Source organism: Periplaneta americana, chromosome 15, assembly GCF_040183065.1.
Source record: "Periplaneta americana isolate PAMFEO1 chromosome 15, P.americana_PAMFEO1_priV1, whole genome shotgun sequence".
NCBI classification, from domain to species: domain Eukaryota; kingdom Metazoa; phylum Arthropoda; class Insecta; order Blattodea; family Blattidae; genus Periplaneta; species Periplaneta americana.
Genome location: NC_091131.1, coordinates 72,653,123 through 72,680,998, shown reverse-complemented (window position 1 = coordinate 72,680,998; position 27,876 = coordinate 72,653,123). Strand labels below are relative to the sequence as shown.

Here is a 27,876-nt window from a genome sequence, read left to right as displayed (position 1 = left end):
GCTTTTCAGACTTCACTACTGCTACAAGTAGGTACGTCGCCATCTGCTTGCTTTTCTCAGATTCGTTTGTATTGAAATTAATAATATTTTACCAGCACACAGAACTGTTGTACACTTATATGTTACACTTTACTGAAATGTACAGTATAATATTTCAATATTATAAACCTACTTACCTCAATCTCAACTCGTTGGATGGCTCCCGCAATTCCAGCACAAAAACACCTACAAGAAAATGAAATAACATTTAATACATGTACTTCGGATCAACACCATTACCATATCATCACTCGTGGAGTTTGAAGTTCCACAAGAGTTTCTTATGATACAAGTGTTAAAAATTGAATTTTATATCGTGAGTAAGAATGCTTATGAATCGAGGCTGCAGGCAGAGAGTAGCAATCCTAAAAGCAAAGTACAATAATTTTTTTATGTGTCGTACACTATTTTTTGAAAGACGTTCAATATTTATAAATACATTAGATCATTTAATTTATTTACATAATATTAGTTGAAAGTGCTGGATGTGTTATCTGGCGAAAAATTTAAGAACTGCCATTAGAGTAGGCATAATGATCGACATGATAGACGTGGCATTGAATTCTATCTGGCGGTAAAAATGTTAAATGTTTTATTTAACGACGCTCGCAACTGCCGAGGTTATATCAGCGCCGCCGGTGTGCCGGAATTTTGTCCCGCAGGAGTTCTTTTACATGCCAGTAAACCTACTGACATGAGTCTGTCGCATTTAAGCACACGTAAATGCCATCGACCTGGCTCGGGATCGAACCCGCAACCTCAGGCATAGAAGGCCAGCGCTATACCAACTCCGCCAACCAGGCCGACTCTGGCGGTAAATATATGACAGTTATGGCTGGATAAAAATTAGGCTTTGGAGTATTTCACCGCGTCCTGAAACTTGACACAGTCTTCAGGAAAAGAATTGATGATAATTCTGAAAGGGAACTGGAAGTTGCAGGGAGAGTAACACTGGAGTTAGCAATATGATATATCATACAACAGGTTTATGGAATTGTGCACGATAAAGAATGTTAAAGTGAGTTAAGCGCGATGATTCCTCCACTCATACAGGAATGTTTCAAATCCTATTTACTCCCCGTAATAAAAAGTTGTGGCTATCAATAAAACAGTTTTTGAAGCAATTTAATTGTGTACGTTTCTTAACCAAAAACAGTCACTTTTAAAAGTAGGCCTCCCATTGCTTGAATCGCTTTATTGATCGGTTACAATTGAAGACATTATTACAAAAACAACCCTAATCAAAATTGCTATTTTTCAGGAGAACAATAAAATAAATAGAACACATGCCAGCTGTTTCCGTACAATTGGTGTTTATCCTTGTGGCTATTTCATCTGACATGTGTCATTTTTGGAGTCTATAAACATTTGAAATAGTAGAAAATGTGTCAATTCAATTTCATTAAAAATGACTAGGGCTGTTTTTATAATGTCTTCAATTGCTCTCGATTGGTAACTGGTAGCAAATAATTGACAATCGGAACGAACAGTTGAACATCAGTGTTAAAAATATTTTTCGCAATATTGTTAAAAGTAACCTATTTTTCGCAAGCTACCGTATAACAATTTTTAGCACATTTGCCTAGTGTTAAAAGATATACGTTTACGAATGACTATTTAAAAACAAAATTTAGAAATTACTTCTAGAAGTCACTTTTAGGAGCGTTCACAATTACTGTAATCAGCCTGCGTGTTCACATGAAATACAATTTGGTTCCCATTCAACAAACAGTGACGAAAATTCGCACTTCAAACAATTTAAAAATTCAGTGTCTTGTTAATGTATGCAAAAACCTATAACGAGGCGGCATACTCATGAACACCCTCCCTCAGCACGAGGGGAAAAAGCAGCAAAGTTTTCGAAAATAAACAGACATGGATCGCACACTTAAGACAAGTAGGGGTACTGAATCACGTACATCCTTCAAGTTAGGGTGAACTTTAGAAGGGAGTTTGTGGTTTTACACTGTGTGTTTGGATTTAATACCACCAGTGTCTCGGAACCAGATTCCATCACCAAAGTTGGGCGGTCTTCGTGAACGTGGAGAATCAGTCTTATGAAAATAGCCATCTTTGAAACGAGAAAATAATTTTCGTGTTGTACTTTTCCCGATGGCGATCTCCCCGTAAACAAATGATTCTAGCGCCCTCTGATGTCTTTACTCCTCGATTACACTCAAGAGGATATGTCAGAACTTCGTTTTTTTTTTCTATTTGACACTCATTGTTTAGTCCATTTATTAACACAAACTTTCTTAAAAATCTAAGAATTCAATGCGTATTCTGTAACACAATACAATGACATTAAAATGACAAATGATCAATCGCAACACGGAGAACAAAAACGCTACCAATTTAAGCATCAACCTTAGGCCTTTAACATAAAATATCCTGAAATTCTCTATTGTGATAAAAAACAAAACAATTATTCTTTATTAAATCTTAAATCTACGAATGTAAACCAACAAAATGGTGACCGATATAAGGAATGTTTAACTGAACTGAAAATGTAATGTACCGTAAATAAACATTTCCACTGCAAACACACAATAACCAACTTCGATGATTACAGATTTTCACAGCATTACATTATTGCATTTGACGTGTTACTGTTCGTAACAAATTAATTCCAGTTATGCGATGCATGACATGCAGTTATTACAGGTACGAATACGATATAGATGATATTTTACAAAGAATTCATAGCTTTTATACCGAATTATTCTGAATAATAATGGTTAAATTAAAATACTGTCAATAATGTCCTCTGTTTGAACCCAAATGCAATTCTGAAGCAGGACTAAGGCATGCCTCGAATTTCGGCCCAAGATTGTATAATAACTTCATTAAAAAAACATTCAAAAACTAGCATCTTCCAATAATAAATTATTTAAAAAGCAAGCACTTCAACTGATTTTAAATACTGATTAGTATTCATATATACATATATATTCATCTCTGATATTTTTCATTTTTTTATATTTCTCTCTTACATGAAATTAAAAAAAATATATATACACATACAGTATATTTTTTATGTTATGAATCTTTCAAAATTCAATAAATCAAATCAAATAGAACTAAAATATCATTCATGTATATAATATATTACTCCAATATTATTGCATAATATTTTGTATTTATTTTACAATTATTATATTATTTAATACTTTTTCATTTTGCTTTATCATTGTTTAAAGGAGCCATCGTCCCTTGTACTTTCTAGTTTACCAACTCTTCTGTGTTTTACCTGATATAATTTCATTGTATTTCTTGTATTATTTTGATATTTATCACTTTACTTTTGCTTACATACATTTGAATAGTTAAATTAAACAATTAAATAATTATTTTAGTGTAGACTTAAAACTTTTGATATTACTTTTTAATTATTTCATGTAAACTCCACTCCCGACCACAAGGTTTTGTTTCATCGGGAGTGCCAACGAAAAGTGTACTATTATTATCGTTCTTTTTTTTTTTTTTAGTATGTTATTTTACGACGCTTTATCAACAGCTTCGGTTATTTAGCGTCTGAATGAGATGAAGGTGATAATGCCGGTGAAATGAGTCCGGGGTCCAATACCGTAAATTACCCAGCATTTGCTCATATTGGGTTGAGGGAAAACCCCGGAAAAAACCTCAACCAGGTAACTTGTCCCGACCGGGAATCGAACCCGGGCCACCTGGTTTCGCGGCTAGACGTGCTAACCGTTACTCCACAGGCGTGGACTTATTATCGTTCAAATAAAATTATTATTATATATATATAATATATACACACACTGTATATTCTTCACAAAGTTGTTTGTAACATGAAACTTGGAAGTAATGTACTGCAAATTTTGTTACGAATGTGGCAAAAAAGAAAATAAAGATGATTGAAATCAAGAGAACATACAATACATACATTTACTACCCATCTGGTCTAACTAACCACAAAACACTGTCAGAAAAATGTATCAGTAATTTTTTCACATGTACCTACCTAGGCCTATACATGCTGCACAAGATACTAAGACATTTCGTAATTAGTACTACCTTAAACATCTTCCTTCCATTCTTTGTATGGTGCTTACAGCCCTGGAAGAGCCTTGGCCTAAGTCCATACCTGGACTTCCTTCGAGACATGGCACATTTTATACGGGCACAATGCCAATGAAAAAACATCCACGCCTTAGACGGGAATCGAACTTATGGCCGGCAGTGGCTTCTATGTTACAACGTTAGAACTGCGACTTTGGCTTTGCATACACCGGGTCTGGCACTATTTTTCAGACAGATCATTCCAATACCCAAAACATCAAATATTTATTACGCACAAAATGGTTACAACCTAAAGCATCCAGCGTAAGAGCGTTCAATATACAAGGAAGACGAGTATGACTGCATTCAAGCAGAGTAACATCTCAACTATTCACATTTTATGCGTTTGTAAGAACCAGACACGCATTTCACTTACATGAGGTTTACTAATCCATAGAAATGAAGCGCATATTTTACGATTTCCTTTCGTTTCTGACTATTTTTATAAACATACAGTTTTGGAGGACACTCCTGTCAGCATGTTTTTAAAAGATCGTGTCAACAAGGGAATGCATTGCAAAACGTGGTCTTCAACTTAACGCTTTGAATTGAATGTGTGAACCAATATTTATTCTCTGACAAATGATCCCTTTCCGTTATACACTGTTTGCATAAATGATTGAAGTATTTTAAAATGCCGCTACTGCAGAGAGCTCAACTCTGTTACCAGATCACAACATGCATATCAGACATGCTTGCATGGCCGGCGTAGGCAGCGTCATCGATCTGTAACCTCCCCCGTATTTTTACTCATTATACGCACAGTTATATTTTTATTTTATAATGAGTAATATTACGAGGAAGTGAAGGGAAGCGACTAGAAGCATTTAAAATGTGGATATGGAGAAGGAGGAACTTGTGAAATGGACAAGCAGAATAAGAAACGAAGCTGTGTTGGAAAGAGTGGGTGAAAAAAGAATGATGCTGAAACTGATCAGGAAGCGGAAAAGGAATTGTCTGTGTCACTGGTTGAGAAGAAACTGCCTTCTCAAGGACGCACTGAAAGGAATGGTGAATGGGAGAAGAGTTAGACTTCGGAGCATAAAAAGATATCAGATGATAGCCGACATTAAGATATGAATGAATGAATTCAGTATTGTAACAAAAATAACAGGAACATATGCGAAGACTAAGAGGAAGGCAGAAAATAAGAAAGACTGGAGAATGCTGAGTTTACAGTGAAACACCTGCCCTTGGGCAGAACGCAATGAATGAATGAATGAATGAGTACTAACAGTTGTTCAAATTGGTGTCCGTTGGCATTCAGACATTCCCAAATTTATATTCACGCCCTTAAAACAAAACAAAAATAAGAGCAACCTGTACAGAAATAAATTCCACACTACAGACAAACTTATAGACAATACAAGAAGAGAAACTACAAGCATTACGCAAGCAAGTGAAACTTTTGCGTGTGAATAACAATTTCATCAAAAGACGTCGGAAATGTGTGACTGCAGATGAACACAACACAACTTTCAACAACTCTCATAACATAGGTTAGTTACTTTCTACTCATAAAAATAAAAATATAATTCTGTGCACGATATTAACTAATGTTACATGAATAAAAATAAGCGAGAGACTACGAGTCGATAATAACGCAGTAAAATTGTAAATTTTGGTTTATTTAACGTCGCTCGCAACTGCCCAGGTTATATCAGCGTCGCCGGTGTGCCGGAATTTTGTACCGCAGGAGTCCTTTCACATGCCAGTAAATTTACTGACATGAGCCTGTCGCATTTAAGCATACTTAAATGCCATCGACTTGGGCCGGGATCGAATCCGCAACTTCGAACACAGAAGGCCAGTACTCCACCGACTGCGCCATCCAGGCCGACTATGAGGCAGTCAACGCCGGTCATGCAAACATGTCTGATGTACATGTTCTCGGTCGGAAGCCGAGCTGAACGTTCTGTAGAACAATATACGAGATGTCCCTATCGCATTTCCGAACTTAAGATTTCATCAAGTCGGTTTCACTGGAGTGATACTTGGGATGACCAAGATCTCCAAGGATTTTCCCGGGTTCTTCCCTTTGAATATTACAAGATTTCACTCGGCAATCACACTTCGTTTCAGCATATTTTTCTCTCCACTTCACACCATCTCATAAAACTAAAGTAAGATTTCAGGGTAAGATCTACTAGCTCCAGTGATGCCGAATAGAGTGACTGCCAGTTTACTGCTTTAATGAAACATTCATGTTTGTACTCCGAGATCAAGACAAAATGGACGATTCCGCTAGCATACAAGGGTATGTTCCCGGTGCTAGACGAAGAAATAATGTCAATCGGGGCAGCCTAAAGATATTCCCGATGGTGTTTGAGGACGGTCTATCATATGATTAGCCTATAGATAGAAACTGGCATGACTCATATCTGCGGCATCTTCGGGGCTGAAAAGAATGGGCTTGCCAGTCTTCATACAGAAGAACTTCCGTCCGTCTTTCTCTTACACACATGATACTGTTACAGAATAATCATCCACCACTAAGGATTACACCACTTCTCTGAATTCTTGTAAGAATTTCTAACAAAAGTCATTTCACAAACAACGGCTAGAGTATGCATTTGGAGGGGGAGGGGTGACAGTCTGTTCATACACATAAAAATAGGTTTCTTTCCAAAAACGTGACTAACAGCTTTTATTTGAAACTTCGTCTCTTTGGCCAGCTTTATAATCAACTATTAGTAAAATGCCTATTCTTTTATCATACTCTGTCGATCATTTGTAAGGAAAACTTTGTTACAATGTATTTGCATTAGTATTCATGGCCACAAAGAATATGTTTATTGAAAAATTATGTGGGAGTTGTAGATCAAGTCCTCCAAATGAATTTACAGTGAAATAAATGTTTACTATTACGAAAACATGAGCAATATGTAATGTATGTACTAGTGTGCAGGTAATTATGTAATGCTCGTGAAATAAATGAGTAAAAGATAAAAAAAAAAAATGCCTAGGGACGAACTCGGGAAATGCTGTGCCACGACTAGATCGCGAATACTAAAGACAGTTATATTAACTTTCCGCAAGAATAAATTATATGTTTTTGCATTGGTAAAATATAGTTGTTGATTCTATAAGAACTCTTTATGCCAAATCGCTTCAATATTGCTCGATTCCTTGCAAAGTTCTAATAAATGGTACTAAACGAACGAATTCAAATTACCAAATATTAGCAGAATCCTACGTCATACAATGTTGACCTTCAGTCAGTCAAAGTGTATCCAGCCAAAAACATCAGCTGCATTTTGATCAAGTGTTGGTTACTGCAGCTAACGCCTTTCTTTAACTTTGTTTCTGTTGCGTGCTCAATCGGCTGTGATTAAGGATACTGAATCTACGAAATAAATGCTGGAATAAATATATTTTATTTCATAAAATGGTTTTCTAAGAGTCATTCTTTATCATCATCATCATCTTCTTCTTCTTCTGTATTCTTTTTGCCACTTCTATAGCTTGTTTAGCAGTACGGGTTGCCGATACAGGGAGAGCTTGGGGCTCCGGGCCCCTGGGGCTTATCAGACTGTTCGTCTAGGGATGGGATCAGGCTCTATCAGTGGTTGGGGCAGTATGGTCCACCTGTTAGCATCGTTTTCACATGCTAATTCAGGAAGGGCTTGGGGCTCCGAATGCTTGTGGTTTATGGGACGTGGCTTTATCAGTGGCTGAGGCAGGATAGCCCACCTGTCAGAGTCGGATTCACGAATGCCAGGCTGTCGGACTTGGACAATCATAACATTCCTAACATACACAACGGCATAACTTCAGGAATGTGTTCCTCATGTAAACAATGCAATTAGTTTATATGTACAATACATATATCTGGAGACTTGGTTTTCGACTTTCACAACATATGCTAATCCTGATGTCTTTATCTCCCGCAGGTTGTCTATTACATTTCTTCACAGTACCCTAAAGATGTTCAAAATATCTAACTCCTGTCCCAGTACAGGTCGCATATCGATGTCTCATGGGCCCGCGCAGACGCCCCCACATTCCTGAAGTGTTTCGTGTTGTCTCACAATCTGTTATAATTCGACTGGAGGATACTGCCCACATCTATCACTATAAGAATATACCAGTGCTTATAATGGCCTCACAAGTAGAAATCCAAGGGCTTTAAATCAGGTAAGCGTAGAGGCCAGGCAATTGGTCTACCTCTACCGATCCACCGACCAAGGTACTTTCGATTCAGGTATCTGCGGGCAATGATACATTCTGAACATCTCCCCTAAGAGACTGAAGAACTGTCATAGATCACCCGCGGGAGACAAAGACATTTCGGTTAGTATGTTTTGTGAAAGCGTATAACTCAAATCAAGCCTTTACAGATGTATGTAGGCTACATATAAATTATTTTCATTGTTAACATATGAGAAACATATTCCTGAAGCTATGCTGCTTATTTTTGGGACTCCCTGTATAGGGTTCATGATGGGTCAAAGCAAGCCTAAGTATAAGTCGAAAAGCCAAGCCAAACAAGGCCACTAGTGTGTTTGTCAGAGAAATACGGATAAAGTTCCAGTAAGTAAGGTCGATATTGTGCCAACACTGCATGAACCATGTTGAAACAGCGATGCAATGCGCCACTGTTATTTGCCGTAAATACTGTAGCAGTGCAGCTATATAACCAAGGAAGACACTTACTTGCCTTGTTTTTATGTGCGACACTTTTATGACTGCGATTGTATCAGGAAACTAAAAATAAAATGTCGTTATGTATTTTTAAATGAATTTAATAGAGGCTAACATAAAACTATGGATGTAAACGATAGCTCTGATTTAGATTGATTAGTCGTTGCCGTCACTCCCTCAATTGTCAGCACTATGCTCGCCCTCTGAGCACTTGCCGCAGACTGTGGTTTGTTTTGACTGGCGCCTCTGTGGTCATTTGTAAATAATCGCAGCATCCGGGCGCTCTACTGGACTGCATTGCCGTGACGTTCACAATCTCCCTTTCAGATCAGGTGTTGCTGGGAAATTCGTATCCGGTAACTTCAAAAAGAAGAACCCAAGAACCGGAACTTGAGGTTATGTTTCTTGAATCTTCCCAAAATGTCCGATATCTCGTCAGTTTCCGTATCAGTATCCTGTAGACCGACATCTGTCATAATTCAGCATATTTTTATATACTATTTTAATATACTGCACTGTATGTAAGTAATTATACAGGAACATCATTTTACTTTTACTTCAATTTTTTACTGTACCCGAGTTTTTGAATGTACTGCACTCCCACCCCTTCTACTAGTAAACTTCCACCCGTCTTCCACACAGAACCAAGGCCGCATATGCAGTCAGAGTCGTACGGTCACAGTAAACAGTACTGAGTGAGTAGATTACGTTCCGGAAATATGTTCGCGTTTTCCAATGACGAAAGAGCTTTCAATACTTTCGCACAAGTACTGTCGCCCGTTTACCTACGTCGCATCCCGGTTTTCCTCACTCGCTTCTGCTGGCCCTTCTGCAAAGGCTAGTGGCTCTTTTAGCTCTTTTCTGAAAACATTAATTTCTGTTAAGAATTGGACGTCTACGTAATACTATACAACTGTTTAAAATAACTTAAATAAAAGGCCCTCGTTAACTAGCACGTGATTTTCCCCTTTCTACTACTCTGCGACATAACCACTTGGACGGACAGTAGATAGCATGTCTGAGTAATTTTATCTGTGGGGGTCGGGCAGAAATTGAATTTACAGTACGTAAGATACTCTTTTATAGAGTAGGTACAGAATTATTCCAACACGAGTTACTAGTACGAAGGACGAAACTGGTAATTGGAATTAGGTACGATAGTCTATAGTGTGATAATATGCACAAAAGAACTGAAGCCTGTATCGAAATCAGCGGCCACCATTTTCAAAAATGTGTTTAAATATCCATATTATGATTATTTTTTCAACAGTAATCTCACTAGACGTTTTGATTTATCTAGAGAAAATCAAAACTCGAGTGGGATTTAATTGACTATTACACGATTAGAAGAAAGTATATAAAGATTAAAAGTAACGAAGTACTCCAATACAATAAAATATTGACTTACGAAAATACAACTGTCTTCAAATATATTATTGTACCATCTCAACATTACAAATATTACGCTAGATGCATGCTAGATGGCAGTAGTGTCTTTATACAGACACTGTAATGATTACTATTCAATAAATCTTAATATTAAACAATCTCTGATACGTGACTATCCATAATATCATATAGCAGAAGTTCTTTTTATCCTCTCACAGCAGAAGCTATAACATAACCTAACTAATATACACAAGTGTTAGAAAAGTTTTAATTAACGAAGATGACATAAAAAATAAACATGAATAATTTTAAAAGGAATAATTATTGAATGTACAATTTTCAAATTTGAATGTGGTTGGTGGTTCAATTGATGTTATATTGGACGTGTGCGTAATAGAAGTGGAACTCGTTGATTTAGGCCTACATGGTGTATTCCACTTATTCAGGATTTCCGAATGAATAATTTTAAAAGGAATAATTAATGAATGTACAATTTTCAAATTTGAATGTGGTTGGTGGTTCAATTGATGTTATATTGGACGTGTGCGTAATAGAAGTGGAACTCGTTGATTTAGGCCTACATGGTGTATTCCACTTATTCAGGATTTCCGAATGAATAATTTTAAAAGGAATAATTAATGAATGTACAATTTTCAAATTTGAATGTGGTTGGTGGTTCAATTGATGTTATATTGGACGTGTGCATAATAGAAGTGGAACTCGTTGATTTAGGCCTACATGGTGTATTCAACTTATTCAGGATTTCCGAATGGTGCTCTTCATTTATTTGTAAATCGGATTTCAGAAGATGCATAAGTATTATCAGTGATTTTTATTAATTCTTGTTCTTGAATGCCAATGCGAGTCATATTTGAAACTGCAGTGCATCGACTGGAGTGGTTTGTAATTTTATATATATTTTTGACGTCCAGACCAGCGCAGTTTCAAATGTTGGCAAACAAAGAAACAAATGCTAGGTACGCGATAAAATTAAACAAATGCTAGGGACGCGATAAAATTAAACAAATGCTAGGGACGCGATAAAATTGTGCGATAAGCAGCCATGATTGGTTGAAATACGTCCTTTCGTACCGCTTTATTGGTCAAAATTAGTATGACGTAGTAAGAGTGTAATAGTCAATTTAACTTCATTCTCTATATTGTATGCTAATATAATATACACTGCATAATGAATACGTCCGAATGGATAGCTCAGTTCGTGAGTAAAAACACTTATTGTTAATACAGTTCCATATTTTGATTAAACAAAAACCTAATGAAAATCATCAAACTCAAAATCGCGGTATTTCCTAGTTAAAGTAAATGAATGAACTAGGTACTTTTCTTCCCCCCTGTACCTAGTAAAGTGATTTGTTTGTATTTTATGCAGTATCATCGAACTCCACTCGTGGAAGGGAGTAGCAAACGGTGTTTCCGGTTCTCAACCATTAATCCAAAGGTGCAGCCAGGTTAATATTAGAAATGTTAGTAAAAATAAAATGATGTCCCTGTATATTGTAACACTTGTAACAAGAAAACTGCAGAGATTCTACTTAAGAATGACGCTAAGGAATGGCGAACAAATGAATACAGAACAATGGAGGAATATTTATCGAGTGATCGCATTTCTCCAACAGAAACAATTGAAGGGATTAAAAGCAAAGTTGAAACCATTATTCATAATAAATTAAGTCCAATATCTCGAATTTTCAGTAATGAAACGTTGGAACCATAACGAAACTGAACACATTTTTCATAAGCCTTTGGAATGGAATAGAATTTTCGGGAGGGTGGCACCACGACCCAGCACGGCGACCTTTTACGCTCTATTGCACTAACCCTCAAGCTAGGCGCATTCCCAAACCCACACCGGCTGACTGCGCTAAGGTTCGCTGCATACCCAGGTTTCGAGCAGGCATCCCCTCCCTCGTCCCTAGGCCAGCCCCCTCCGTGCGTCGGGTAATGCTATGAAATGATAAGTTCGTTCCAACAAGCGGTTCATGGATCAGTTCATGTACGGTTCCTGTACCATCTTATGCGCATGCACTAGTTGAGCATCTGCTATGGGATTGAAACTGGACTGGACGCTATTGGAACGCTTTCGCGGATCGTTATGTACTAAATCCAGAGATGCTATAACTGTGATCATCTTTGCTAAGAACGGGATGCTTATTATTATCGTTTCGCATTCTAATTGCAGAAAATAGAATTTCGATCATTTTCTATAAAAATGATGAAAAAAAAATATATGGAAGGCAAGAATTCCGATAATTCAATGTCGTGTACTGGGGGACTCTTATCTAAAAATAGTTCTTTTTTTAGTTATTAATTTATGTACGTTATTTATTATACTTTTAATCAAAGCTGCATGTTGAAATTGTAATTAACTATTTCAATACCCAAATAATTTCCATTCCCTTTCTTTTTGGCCAAAATTTAAATTAAATCTCTAGTTTTATTATTCGTCTGTACTGTCACTTTTCATCTTTAACCTCATTGATGTGAACAGTCGATCATGTCTTTCTTCAGTATCCAGGAGATGTTGGTAAGCTTATGCGCATGCGCGTCTCGCGTACTCTTCCGTACATGCCTCAATCCGCGGACTATTTCTGACCGTTCCGAACCCGTGTCAAAAGCTTGTTGGAACGCCCGGCCGCAGTACATGTTTCCGGTTCAGGACTGGTTCGGATTGTGTTGGAACGCTTTTTCTGTACTGCGCATGCTCACGGTGGTTACGGACGGTTCCTGACTGTTGTTGGAACGAACCTGATAACGGAGTGGAGAAATGTTAATGGAATGACGTAATGTCTAATATGGAGAAACGGGAGAACCCCGAGAAAAATCCAACTGCGACCTTGTCCGTCACAAGTGTCACTATGGATTTTTCAATGAAAGATCCCAAGCTTCAACGAGATTCGAACAGGACCGCCTGCGTGAAAGGCTTAAGGTCTGACCACTCAGCCACCGCAGCTTCATAGTCCCGTAGAATCAATTTTTAAATCAATATCACGCAATATAATAATTACGGTTTCGTTTTGCGGCCTTGTTGACTGATAAGCCTTCATGTTGTTTTCTAATTTTGTTACTATTTCTGGATATATAGTATCTTTTTGTAACTATACTTCACTCATAAGTGTTTTCAAATGCCCTTCGACGGTCTTCAAATAAAATCATATACAAATATTTATGAGTAAGAAACACACGCTGTTCTATTTTGCATATCTTTATCGCAAATTAAGCATGAACAAGTCAAGGTCGCAGGAAGAGTTCAGTTCAACGGGAGATGAGAAATACCTGTTTTACAAGGTTCAAGCTTTGTGTCCACAAAATTATTATTATTATTATTATTATTATTATTATTATTATTATTATTATTATTATTATTATTATTATTACAGTAAGCGATTTCGTTGCGAGTGAAAACATTTCGTACCGGTACTGCATTTGAACAATCTTGGCATAGTATTCTCATGCTTGACCCATTCTTAGTTTCTAATACGATGTAATTTGTATGTTTTATAATGTGTAATTTATTAGGTACATAATTTTACAATTGAATTAAACTTTCGAATTAATTCGCACCTCAAAATTATAGCCCCTTCCATCAATTTTGAGGATGAGTCCTCTGTAAAAACTGAGGACACCTTGCCACAGTTATAGATTAATATCTCTACAATGCATGTACAGCCTATTCTATTTTCAAATTGAGAGAAACTTCAAGACATTTCACACCCGCACATCTAAAATTGTCAGTCCTTCATTTGCAAACAGACGACTAAGTTACGTCCGAAATATTGTGGAAAGAGTGAACTCGATCATCTACACCTTCACTCCCTTATGTTCATGCTTATTTTAGAACTTTAAAATAAGACGTGAGTCTGTAACCATGTTATTTTACTCTGAAACAATGGAACTACGATCCAGCATGTCAGCAATATCATGGTCACGAACGCTAGGTACTCGAGTAAATAGTTCACAGACACACGCACGCACAAATAGACATAGTAAAGAAAAATAATATTATATACAGGACATATCAAAATGTATATTTCCGTTGAAATTACAATAACCTATAGATTTTTTCATCACCTATAGGCTATATCTTTCATATCTACTATTATGAACTATCATCCGAAAAATTAGAAACGTAATTAATATCCATATTGTTGACAGGTATATTTTATTTAGTTTACTTAACTTCTAAAATAAGATCCAGACGTTTGAGATGGACAGGGCATGTGGCACATATGGACGAATCCAGAAATGCTTATAGAGTGTTAGTTGGGAGGGTGGAGGGAAAAAGACCTTTGCGGAGGCCGAGACGTAGATGGGAGGATAATATTAGAATGGATTTGAGGGAGATGGGATATGATAGAGACGTAATATCCATATTGTTGACTGGTATATTTTATTTAGTTTACTTAACTTCTAAAATAATATCCAGACATTTGAGATGGGCAGAGCATGTGGCACGTATGGGCAAATCAGAAATGCTTATAGAGTGCGAAGCCGGAGGGAAAAAGACCTTTGGGGAGGCCGAGACGTAGATGAGAGGATAATATTAAAAAGGATTTAAGGGAGGTAGGATATGATGATAGAGACTGGATTAATCTTGCACGGGATAGGGACCAATGGCGGGCTTATGTGAAGGCGGCAATGAACCTCCGGGTTCCTTAAAAGCCATTTGTAAGTAAATAAGTAAGTAAGTAAGTACCTTCTAAAATAAGAAACATAAACACTAAATTGGGCGATACTTTATTTTATGATGACGTTCCTTTCATAAGAGGTTCCGACGTATGGAACGATCGCGTTCAGGTTTGCGTGTTCACGAATGTAAATAGTGAGTCATTTGTTTTGTCTACCTGCTTTGTATCGAAAATTTAAATCCGCTTCCTCTTAAATTCGTGATAGCACTGTAGTAGTTGAGTCTAACCTGTTTATGATGTCAGATAATATTTGTTCGTAGAAGTGCACATGACTCACTGTAAATTTGTTTGCCTTTCTGAGCATTACTCGCATGCTGTTACACGCGTCGTGCAATAACTTTGGTGGTTATACGAGCAACTCCATGTAAACAAATTACAAAACAGGTAAAATAACTTAAGAGAGTCTGAGCCTTGCAGCTAGCAAAAATTCCGATCCTTTAATAATTAATCATTTAATATAACGTTACACTTACACACACAGCCAATTTGTAAAATTTGTACAAATGTTTCGGCTAGTACAGAACCACCAAAAATTTGACTTACTGCACAATATCATTAATTTGGTTGCGGCATTAATACGAAAATGTAGGTAGTTCCTTATTTCAACTGATACACGTATACCACGATCAGGAAATAATATTAATATTTATATACTTAACAAAATAGTAAGTTTCTAGTTCTAATTACTTTGGGTTTATTTCCTGGACTATTTCACCAATGTAGTGTAAGAATCCATTGAATTTAAACAAGTCAGAGTCGTATAGGACAACGCAAAATATTGAACTATACAAATTTTGTGTCATATATATCTAATTTTAAATATCAAGACAGTCCACATAACAGATTTAGTGATTCTACCATTTATAAACAGTACAACTTAGGTATACAATGTATGTATGTATGTATGTATGTATGGCCCAATTTATAATAAGAATGCGTGTTGTTTAATTATTATGTCCTTATATCTCTCATTCACTTTTAATAAGGTGGTATGGGATTAGACGTTGCCGAGGTAGGATTCGAAACCACAATCCTGGCCTCCAAACAACTTCAAAACTGCGCCTTATGCGACAGTACTAAAAATAACGACCGGCTTTCCAAAGACTGATTCATTTCGTCCGTTCCATTCTCTTGTTACGTAATGATTTTTGAACACATTAATTAATATTAGACTTATAAATAATGTTCTGTTGATAACTAAAAAGACTGTTAGTTCGAGATAAAGTGTTGAGTAAAATATTTTTTTTTATTTTAGTAGGTTATTTTACGACGCTTTATCAACATCTTAGGTTATTTAGCGTCTGAATGAGATGAAGGTGATAATGCCTGTTAAATGAGTCCGGGGTCCAGCACCGAAAGTTACCCAGCATTTGCTCATATTGGGTTAAGGGAAAACCCTGGAAAAAACCTCAACCACGTAACTTGCCCCGATGAACCCGGGCCACCTGGTTTCGCGGTCAGGCGCGCTAACCGTTACTCCACAGGTGTGGACTTGAGTAAGATAAGTAAGTATAGTAAATGTAATAGCTAAACGAAATATTAAACTTAACTTTAATTCCATAAAATATATATATATATATATATATATTATTCGTACACAAATGGGATAATTAAAAAATGCGGGGAGTATAAAACACCTCCATAAAAATATTATTCGTACACAAATGGGATGATTAAAAAATACGGGGAGTATAAAAACACCTCCATAAAAAATATTATTCGTACACAAATGGGATGATTAAAAAATGCGGGGAGTACAAAGACAGAAACAGTTAATTCTAAAGGTACTTAACTCTGTTATTAATTTCCAAATGAATCCATTTCATGTGTTTATACAGATTGAATTTGATGTGTGAATCGTTTCGGTTGTCAACTGCATTGTCGTCTCGAGACTAGGTCTCGTGGAATGAAGAATCAATTATGAAGTAATTAATGATAAGGCTCCGTCTTGTTAAATTTAAGTGCTGGTAGTATATAAAGACAAAAATAAAAATAACTGTTTTATTTCAAATCCCAAACATCCTTACAATCCCAACCATGCTCACAATAACAGTAACGAACAGCATAAAGGTTTTACGAAATTATAGACATTCGATGAATCCTGTGTCACTTTCAGTTGATTTAAATAAATGCCCGCATAATAAATTTGATAGTAATACTGACTATTGCATAACTTAATGTTAATAAATACGTTACTATTGTTGATTAATAATATTTATCAACGCATAGTAGCCATGTTGTCATGCGTCTTGATCCGATTACAGTAGAAGTACTGTTCTCCAACCAGGAGATTAACCGTGAAAGGAATGTGCTTACTATTGCGTCATCTATTGGAGCGAAGTAGATAGATAATATTACCGTTATAACGTCAGTTTAAAAACCATGCGCTCTCCTGCATATGTTATTTCCTGTATGGAGGGATTAAAAAACCAGGAGATTAACAGTGATCTAATTTTGTAACTAGGGTAGTATAAGTATGTGTATCAGTGTTATCGTTTGTACTGTGAGAGTTAGCCAATAGAGATACGTGTACCCACGTGTGTGACCTTATGACATGACATCAACATTCATTCACAGCATTACCCCGCTGCGTCTCATTCCCCTGAGACTTTCTCGTGGTTGGAGTACAGTAGTGCGTCTGTGCCTCCATTATCTCCAACTCTCAAATGTACTGTAATAAATTCTTTGGTAATATCAGCTTGAAATATATCAACGCCTGAGACAACACAGGACAAATACGACACCGTACTCAGTCGTATGCAATTGAAGTAGTCACTTCCTAACGTAATCGAATTCGGGACTTGTGGATTTGTAGTTGGATACGCTACAGCTTGAGCCTTGGCCGAGTATTTCTTAGGAAAGTATGGAAGTATCATATTTCATGTATGCTGTACCTTATACAGATGAGCTCACGCTTCCTGTCGGCAAGATCAGCGTTCCTTCAAACTGCTAAAAGCTGACGATATGAAAGGAGAGAAAGGATTATACGGATATGTCGCTATTGGTGTTATATAGTGCAGATTTATGCGACGCCAAGTTGAAACTGTGTAAAGAGAGTTCGTGACACTACACTTTGTGACATGCACACATGAAACCGCCAGTGGGACCATATTAACATCATGCAAACGCAAACAACCAAACACTTTACAATGACTAGGTAGACGATTCATCAAGGACCGCCATGCTTTTTTTATTAGTAGTACAAGGCCTAGGACAGAGCACGCAAGCAGACTAACAGGCCCAAAGAGCAATGAACTTGACTTGCCTACAACAACCGCTTCAAACATCATCCCAAACAATGACTCACACCAACTGCAGCCGACGAGAGAGGGCATTAATCACTATACTCGGGGTCACGAGTCACAACGGTTTACTCAGCAGAAATAAAAAATAAAAAAACGAAACTAACCTCCCGAATAGTAGCCTCTCAAGACCAAGGGAGTGACCACACACTTGCACTCATGGGAAATGCAGTTGTGACTTCTGTAACATAGACGGCGGCATTAGAGGATCGTGTACGGAACGGTCTATTGAAGTTCCATTTTCACTATTACAATACATGTACAGTATGTATCTGTACGTACTGTACGCATGTAACTGAATTTGAATGTATACTGTACATCTATTTGCATGCATGACTATTTTGGAGCTCACGAGTGATTATGTTGCGCGTCTGTGGCTTAAATGCTAGCGCGCTGGTCTTCCATCCAGGCGGTCCAGATTCGACCCCAGCCCAGGTCGTGATGGAAATTGTGGTGGACAAATCAGACGTTGCAAATGGTTTTTCTAGGGGTACTCTCGTTTCCCTCTATCATTTCACTCTCCACTAACCCTCATTTTATCTACAGTGCTCAAAAAAATTGTTGCATATTATTTTATGCAAACTTACGAAGAAACATACAAATTTACATCTGTGTTAAAAAAATATTGCATATTTCTTCATAAGTTTGCAATTAACTAATATACAAAAATGTTTAGAGTAAAATTGTATATGTATGTGTGTGTGTGTGTTTTGTTGTTTAGTCAAGTCCGAAGACAGGTTTGTACCTCACAAGTGATACCAAGAAGACACCACTTATGAGGCAACTAGGCCAGGAGAAAATGGGGTAGGGGCCAGTTCCTTTCCCCGCTCCATTGCATACATCGCTGACTACCTACATATTACATAACCAGACTTCAGATGCATAACTTACAATTGTTCCTCCTCTGACACATATCATCAAGTGAGATGTAATGTCTGATAATGGATGTATATATCAGCCAGAACCTCAATCAGAAGATTTATATTTGTATATAATATATGTGTACGGGTATATATACATATGCAGTAAAATAATATGCAACAATTTCTTTGAGCACTGTATCATCTACAATAGTACAAATTGCTGAGGTGAAGTCTTGGGGGTAGTAAGGCTTTCCAATGCTGATATAGGAAGGACTTGGGGTCCCTCTGGGGGACTTATCAGGCTCCTTGTGTGCGGATAGGTTCTGGCTCTATTAGGGGCTGAGGCTGGACAGTTCACCTGTTTGTATCGAATTCATGAATGTCACTCAGACCACATATCGAATTTGGGCAATCATCGCATACCTATATAGTGCGCACAAAGGGCCGATGGGTGCCTAAGTGTACGCACCCGTCCCTGATCCAGCCTTCGTAAATCCAAACCAAGAATCTTTATGTATGTTCATGTAGCATGGATTCTTATAAAGAGAGTTCAGCTCGGCTCCAGGCCGGGAACATGCGCATCAGACATGCCTGCATGACCGGTGTACACTGCATCATTGTCAATCCGTAATCTCCCAATTATTTTTACTCATATAATTTTAAATAATAATAATAATAATAATAATAATAATAATAATAATAATAGTAAACACACAATTACATTTTTACTTCGTGACAGTAACCTATGTTAGAGGAGTTGTTCACATGGTGCCATATGAATTTACACATTCTGGATATCTTTTGTTGGTGAAACCGTTATTCTCACGCAAGAGTATTACATATTTCCGTAATGCTTGCAATTTCAATACTTAGTCTTTAAATTTCGTCTGTAACGTTGGGAATTATTCCTATGCATACTCTACTTCTAGTTATTTCCTAAGCCGCGAATAACAATTTCGTCAGAAAGATGTCGGGAATGTGTCAATGCAGGCAGACACCTTTTCGAACAACTCCCGTAACAAAGGTTAGTTCTCATTACGAAACAAAAAAATATAGTTGTGTATGCATATCATTAATCAAAGTTATATGAGTGAAGATAAGAGGGAGGCTATGTATTGATAAGACGCAGCATACACCGGCCATGAAAGCATGTATGACGCGCGTTTTCCCTACCGGGAGCCGAGCTGAACGCTCTGTATTTTGCATGAGTGTATATATATTTGACGAGGTGAGGCAGAGGATTTGCCATAGATTACCTGACATTTGCCTTACGGTTGGGGAAAATCTCGGGAAAAACCTAACCAGGTAATCAGCCCAAGAGGGAATCAAATCCGCGCCCGAACGCAACTCCGGATCGGAGGCAAGCGCCTTAGCCGACTGAGCTATGCCGTGGCTGCATGTGTATATTTATTTGTATGTATATTGCATGTAGTGTGTATGTATGCCTCATTACCCACGAACATATACAATCCAGAGCTCAACAGTCCGGCGCTAAAGCATGGTAGAGAATTCGGCACAGAGAGAAAGCACTCGATATAATCGTAAGGCCATCTGTATCACGAGCCATTAACATCGTCCTGTATATTATGGCTTGAAGTCACGTGAAGTTCGATCCAGTATTTTATGGTGCTCTCTGCTCCTTACTTAACATTCTCTACTATGGCTTCGTTCGTAAAACAGCAAAGAAAACGTTCAAATTTTGCAATGGCGTACACTACGGTGTTTAGAAGACTGAGGAAAAGCAAGCGATTACAGAATATCAGAGTTAACCGAACGCAAAGCTGATTATACTACAGTGGGCAGTACGCTGTTAGCAACGTCGAATTAATATCTGACCGACCTTAAACATGACCTTGCTCGGTTTTCAAGGGAGACATCAGACAGAGTGAGATATATGTGAAATGCAAAGTTCAGAACAGCAGTTCGGTGTCCTGATCTCTATTTAGTTACATCATCAGACAATTTTCAAACGTACATTCTTAATTTTGCAGTTAGGCTATCTTACTAGTACAGTATGTTGAACACCAACAAATTGCAGGATACCACAGAAAAAATTTGCAAATATGAACTCAATGAAACAGTTCAGAGATGCAATATGCAAATATCTATCAAGAGAATAAAATGACTAAATTCAGAAAAAAAAAAAGGCAAACATAAAATTATGTCATAATGCAATTGGGCAAGTTCTTTTTAATAAGCGGAGAAATTTCTGTCAGTGTATGGGACCGGTGCTCACCCAATATCGTGATGAATTTGGGGAGCTACGATAGGTAGCGAAATCCGGTTATGGAAATCAGCTATAATGGCTGGAGGGATCATCTTGCTAACCATACATACCTCCATTCTCGTTCGATGACGCCTCTGCTGAAACAGGCTTTGGCCCTTTACGGGTTGTCGCGCCACGGATTTAGTTTAATTATGATATTTTGGCGAGACCGAGTTCGAGGATTCACCATGACATTACTTGGTATTCACTTTACAGTTGGAGAACGTTCGCAAAAAAAAACCCAGCCAGATATTCAGTCCAAGTGGTATTTGAACCGCAACCTCGGAGCAAAAGTTACCTTGCTACTCCAAAACCACGCCGCTTGCAAAATAATTTATTTATACAATGGAATATAGGCCTAATGAAAAGAGCATTAAATGACAAAACAAGAATTGGAATTATTAAAGTAAAATATAAAATAATGGATTCATATAACTATTCTATGGACTGTAATGTTGGCTATGAAAAAACATATCGTCGTTGTTTTTATGAAACTTCCTACATGACAGTACAGATAATAATTTTTCAGGAGGAAGAAAAAAATAATTAAATATCAATAGGTGTACACAGATCCTCGATGATGTCATTTATGTTCATCATATTCAGCAACGTTTTCTACCGATTATTTCATATTCTTATGTACGTCCATTGACTTTAACTAATTTTTTCTTCCTCCTGAAAAATTATTTTCTGTACTGTCACATAGGACTAGGAGGTTTCATAAAACTCGTATATGGAATGAGAAGGAAAACTGCAGCAATTCGATTCCTCCGAGTAAACAGTAGTTACTAAAGGATACACAGTCATAGAAATGAAAGCATTAGAGATAAATTAAACATGTTCAATTCCTTAAGTAGAACAGATGATTACAACAGAAATAGCATGACCATGTTCAAGATTTCATGAGAATGGTGTGTGGAAGATATCGCAATAAGTGTAAGTATACATAAAAATGTCCTATATACTGTAGGTATAACATATCTATAAATCTATACATAACGCCGGTTCTGCCTAGGGTGTGAAACATGTCTGGTATCATCCAATGTCAAGAGGATGCTTCGGGTTTTTGTCAACTGATGCCCATTATTCTTTGTATTGGTAACTTTGTACGTGCCAACAAAGTCCCGACCTGGAGATTCAGGAGAGGAAATGGAGATGTCTTGGACATGTTGCAGAAGGCTGCAGCAGAACATAATACAGAGAAGCCTTCAAATGGAACTCACAAAGAGCCCGAGGAAAGTCCGACCGAGAGACATAGCGACGAAACCTGAGAGAAGAAATGGAAAAGTCGATCAAATACTCGCATGGGACAGGTAGAGGTGAGAAGTCCTGAATTCTGGCCTTAAAGAGGTGCTATAGTAGCGAGTAATAGAATAAATCTACATGCATGTGAAACGTATAAATCTAAAGCTATAACATTCTGATGACCATGCTCTGCAGTAAACTATTTTAAATATATATTTTTAGACGGAACTGTCTTCTAAAAGGCTAATCCGGACATATGATTAATAAACTAAAAAATTCTTATAGCACAGATAACAGCTAAGCCGGTTAGTTTAAACGTATGTGAGAGTCGCGGCCGTATGTTAAAATTGCACCTTTTAGATACGGATATCCTAGGTTTTAACTGCCTGCTGACTCATGTTTCCGGAGTCCCATACAGTGGGAAATTCCTCACAGGAGTTCACTGACAGCATATCAAGTAGTCCACGGACACTGATCCAGTTAAATCTGACTTACAGTTTGTTTCTAATGCGGTGCATCGTAAGGTATGTCATCGCTACAAAAAAAAAAATTATATTAAGATCACTCCAGTACTAATAGCACAGTCTAGTAAATACAGTCACGAAGCTCGAGTTATGAGGGTGCTAGGAACAATAGACTGTACCGGTACTATTTCGCATTGTCTGTAATGAGGCGATAGTAGCGATCCTAGTGGTTAGCAACTATCTATGGGGTGCTAAGAACAATAGACTGTGCCGGTACTATTTCGCATTGTCTGTAATGAGGCGATAGTAGCGATCCTAGTGGTTAGCAACTATCTATGGATGCATATTTACTACGTATTGAGCTTCGTGATTGTATATACGGTACTAGACTGTGCTAATAGAGAGAAACATTTAATCCTATTTTTTTTCCAAGTAACTCTTTTGTCCAAGTTTTTACTGGCAACTATATTTTCTACTGTAGTTATTTTTTAATTATTTAGACATGTACAAATTTTTAAAGGACACATGATGTGAAAGTTTTCATTGTTAGGCTACGCCTAATAGTGATATAAAAACATTCAATGAATTCCTTACGTGTCTCCATCTTTAACCAGAAATCAGAATATTGCAGCATCTCATTCAAGGCACAGTAGGTACTGATAACAATTCTTGACGCTGAGATACATACAGAGTGTTTCTAAATTAGACCTACAAACCTTAAGATCGGATAGATAACTTCTTTCAAACATTTTTCGTTACGGAACCCTTGGGCTCGGACGCTTCGTTTCAGTACAAGAGAGGTTTAATTCTACCATCCAGTTTATTTATTTCGTCAGCGCAGTATCGTTTTTCGATCCGGTTTGTTTATTCCCTGATCATGCTTTAATCCAACTTGATTACTACCTATGGTTAATGAAACTCCTGTTGACTCTGAAGAAGATCTTGCAACAAGCATTGTCTGCGCAGTAGCAGAAATCAGGGAAATGTCTGGCGTCTTTGAAAGGGTACGACAAAGTATGGCACGTCGATACAATGCTTGTCTGAAAGTCAATGGACGTGTGTTCCAGCATTTGTTGTAGTGATTGGACAGTAAAGCCATGGATCCATCCTTCAAATTTAACACTGAAGTGAGTAGTTTTCTTTTTCATTCAGTTTGTTTTCTTTCTATTTTTCTGTACGTTTGGGTCAATAAATTGTGCCCGTAACAATAATGATTTGTTTATTCACTTTTCACGTACCGTAACTAATTACTTCAATTCCTTCCTGTAGGCCTACGATTATACCATGCAATGACATATACCCCTCTTGCTTTAAAGGGAAGTGTCGCAGCCCATGGGCTGCTTAACGAAAATTGTCTGAAAGAATATTATCTATCCGATCCCAAAGTCTTACTTATTGGCTTTTAAGGAACCCGGAGGTTCACTGCCGCCCTCACATGAGCCCGCCATTGGTCCCTATCTTGAGCAAGATTAATCCAGTCTCTATCATCATATCCCACCTCCCTCAAATCCATTTTAATATTATCTTCCCATCTACGTCTCGGCATCCCCAAAGATCTTTTCCCCTCTGGCCTCCCAACTAACGCTCAATATGCATTTCTGGATTCGCCCATATGTGCTACATGCCCTGCCCATCTCAAACGTCTGGATTTAATGTTCCTAATTATGTCAGGTGAAGGATATAGGCTAATGCGTTGTGCAACTTTCTCCATTCTCCTGTAACTTCATCCCTTTTAGCCCCAAATATTTTCCTAAGTACCTTATTCTCAAAAACTCTCAATCTCTGTTCCTCTCTCAAAGTGAGAGTCCAAGTTTCACAGCCATACAGAACAACCGGTAATATAACTGCTTTATAAATTCTAACTTTCAGATGTTTTGACAGCAGACTAGATGACAAAAGCTTCTCAACCGAATAATAACAGGCATTTTCCATATTTATTCTGCGTTTAATTTGCTCCCGAGTGTCATTTATATTTGTTACTGTTGCTCCAAGATATTTGAATTTTTCCACCTCTTCAAAGGATAAATCTCCAACTTTTATATTTCTAATAACTACTGAAGCTTTCCTGGCGACGTGATAATTCGAAATTTTCTCGGGCTTCCAGCCAGGTCATAAGTTGGTGATCCACTGACGTTTCGAGGATGTTCATCTTCCTCGAAACGTCAGTGGATCACCAACTTATGACCTGGCTGGAAGCCCGAGAAAATTTCGAATTATGTTTATATTTCTATTTCGTACAATATTCTGATCACGAGACATAATCATAAACTTAGTCTTTTCGGGATTTACTCCAATCCTATCTCTTTACTTGCTTCAAGTAGAATTTCTGCGTTTTCCCAAATCGTTTGAGGATTTTCTCCTAACATATTCAAGTCATCCGCATAGACAAGAAGCTGATGTAACCCGTTCAATTCCCAAAGTCTGTCGGTCTAATTTAGAAACACCCTGTATAAGTCTCAATTTTCTTTGGATCATAAAAAATAATTAAGAATGTCTACCGAAAATGTGAAACAAAAATCAGTTACCCTTTAGTTACGATAACTAAATTACTTATAAGCAAATGAATTTCAGTCATCTTACGACCTGTCATCAGACCTTATTCTCAAGTTTTCTGATCTCCATTCCAATGGACAAACTCCTCAGCTTTGTCTTCCCATAGCCTTTGGATTTTGTAACTGTAGCTGTTTCAACCAAAATTAAATATTAAATAAGCGAAGAAAAAAAATGTGGGTGATTTCATTACCCACGATCATTCGAGTCTTTTTAAATTCGTTACATTTCGTTATTTTGGTTATCAACTGCTTAAATTAGTTACGTTTTGGTTACTTTCGTTACCGGTAAACACTCTGTAATTAATTATAAGCCTATATTATATTGGGTGTCCTTAGCCATCATATAAATATATACCAGTCTACATTAAAATTAAAACCTCTCAAGTACTAACTTGTTCGAAATGTAGTAGCCTAAGACGCCTAACTTTCTACGAGGAAAAAACAAAATTGTTTCGTATTACAAATGCTACTGGGTGAGCAGTATAGAGCAGAACAGGTTTCACGGCCGGCAGGCCGGCTATACGCGCGGAGGTGGGGACTCAAGGTTTCACGGTTCGCGCGGCCTTGAGTCGGTAAATAAAAAAAACGTGATAGCTCTCAAAAGTAGCTGACGGTATCAGCGCCAAAACTGTTAGTGATAACATTATAGAACTCACCAACTTTCGTTATGTGAGTTGCAAGTTTGAAGTAATTTTAATAGTGATGACATAGTTTAAAAAGAAGTATTTTAATTTATTTGACGCTTGAAAGGAGGCAACAAGTAATGAAACACGCCTGAATTTGTATTAAGTAGTCTAATGGTCATTTATTTCCGCAATCTTCTCTAGATATAAACTCATGAACTCGAAAAGCCTATCATGATTTAATTATTATATTATTACCGACAACTATCTTACTAATTATATCAATATAAATCCATTCCTAGCACACACTTGCAACGCAGTAGGTAGTGTCCGGTTTTTCCAAAATTTCCAAATCGTAACGCTAACAAAAACACAACAAAATGCATGTACAGAAGTTTTTTCGAGTCACCAGCAGGAAGTTCTAGGCTGAAAATCAAACATTCTCATAGGGGCAGAAAAAGTTTATTTTTTCTTCCACCATGTTAATAATGTCAAAACAAGTGCTTATGCAAATTTTGGCCACTCGAACGCAATTACGAGGGCCGTCCAGAAAGTAATTCTCTCTGGGACCATTTACAGAAAGGAAACACAATTTCATGGGAAGATTGGAACAGAAACAGCAATCAACTTCTGTATCCCTGTGTCGTAGATCCCTGTGATCGGAACCAGTGTTTGACAGCCATCTGCACCTCTCCGTTGATCCCACGGTATGACAAATGTCTCAATTCTGGTGGGGAATATGTTGAAAAATAGCGCAACAATTGCTGTATCTGTTGCAATGAATCTTTCTATGAAATTGTGTTTCCTTTTTGTAAAACGGCCACAGGAAAAATTACTTTCTGAACTGGCCTCGTAATTGCGCTCGAGTGGCCAAAATTTGCATAAGCACTTGTTTTTGGTATTATTAACATGAAGAAAAAAATAACTTTTTTATCTGCCTCCAGGAGAATGTTTGTTTGTGAGTCGCAATTCTATACAAGTCTTGGCACTTGGCATCAGGATCATCTCGATAGAATTATCGCAGTAACAATACAAATGAACAGACACCCTTTTTCAAGAGAAGTGTTTATTCTTTTATAATTTAATCGTGCAACATATGAAAAACGGACTTCGCTGAAACCATGTTTTAAACATTGTTAATATTACTTTACTTGATAAATTTATTTAAAAAATTATATAGTATAAAAAGAAGAAAGCGATGTGTACGAAGCATCTGTCTGAAGTACTATATATTATACCACGAAAGGACTAAGAACGAAGCTTTTCGCCGATCCTATTTAATGTATATTTGAAAGAAATAGTAGACGAGAACATAAATGCAGAGGTATGGGTATATCAAAAAGGCAGTAAGAGATAGTATTCTGCTTACACTAAATTTTGCAGACGAACAGATCCTCCTTGCGTAATCAGCATTTAACCTAGAAATTTACGCTACGGAAACTCTCCGATCTCTATTTACAAGCGGCTCTACTAATTAATTTTAATATAATAAAACCGAAAACACAATAATAGAAACTAAGAGGAAAAAATTAATTATCACAAACGATACATAAATTAGAAGTCTGGAACATTCCAAATGTCTGGGAGTGACACATAACCAGGGATAGCACTTGGAACGATGAGGTCGTTAAGGACTATAGTTCTCGCCAAGCTTAGATGGCCTTTCTAACACTACTGTCAGCCACCGGCGTATATCA

At 37.3% G+C, this 27,876-nt stretch overlaps 1 protein-coding gene across 1 annotated transcript in view; it reads right to left on the bottom strand.

The window, feature by feature from the left end:
* Positions 1 to 27,876, bottom strand: part of Ypel (Yippee-like) — a 291,165-nt gene that overhangs the window by 223,766 nt on the left and 39,523 nt on the right. The window contains exon 2 of the mRNA XM_069847670.1: positions 177 to 225. The gene's annotated coding sequence lies outside the window, so the exon portion shown is untranslated. The remainder of the gene's footprint in view (positions 1 to 176; positions 226 to 27,876) is intronic.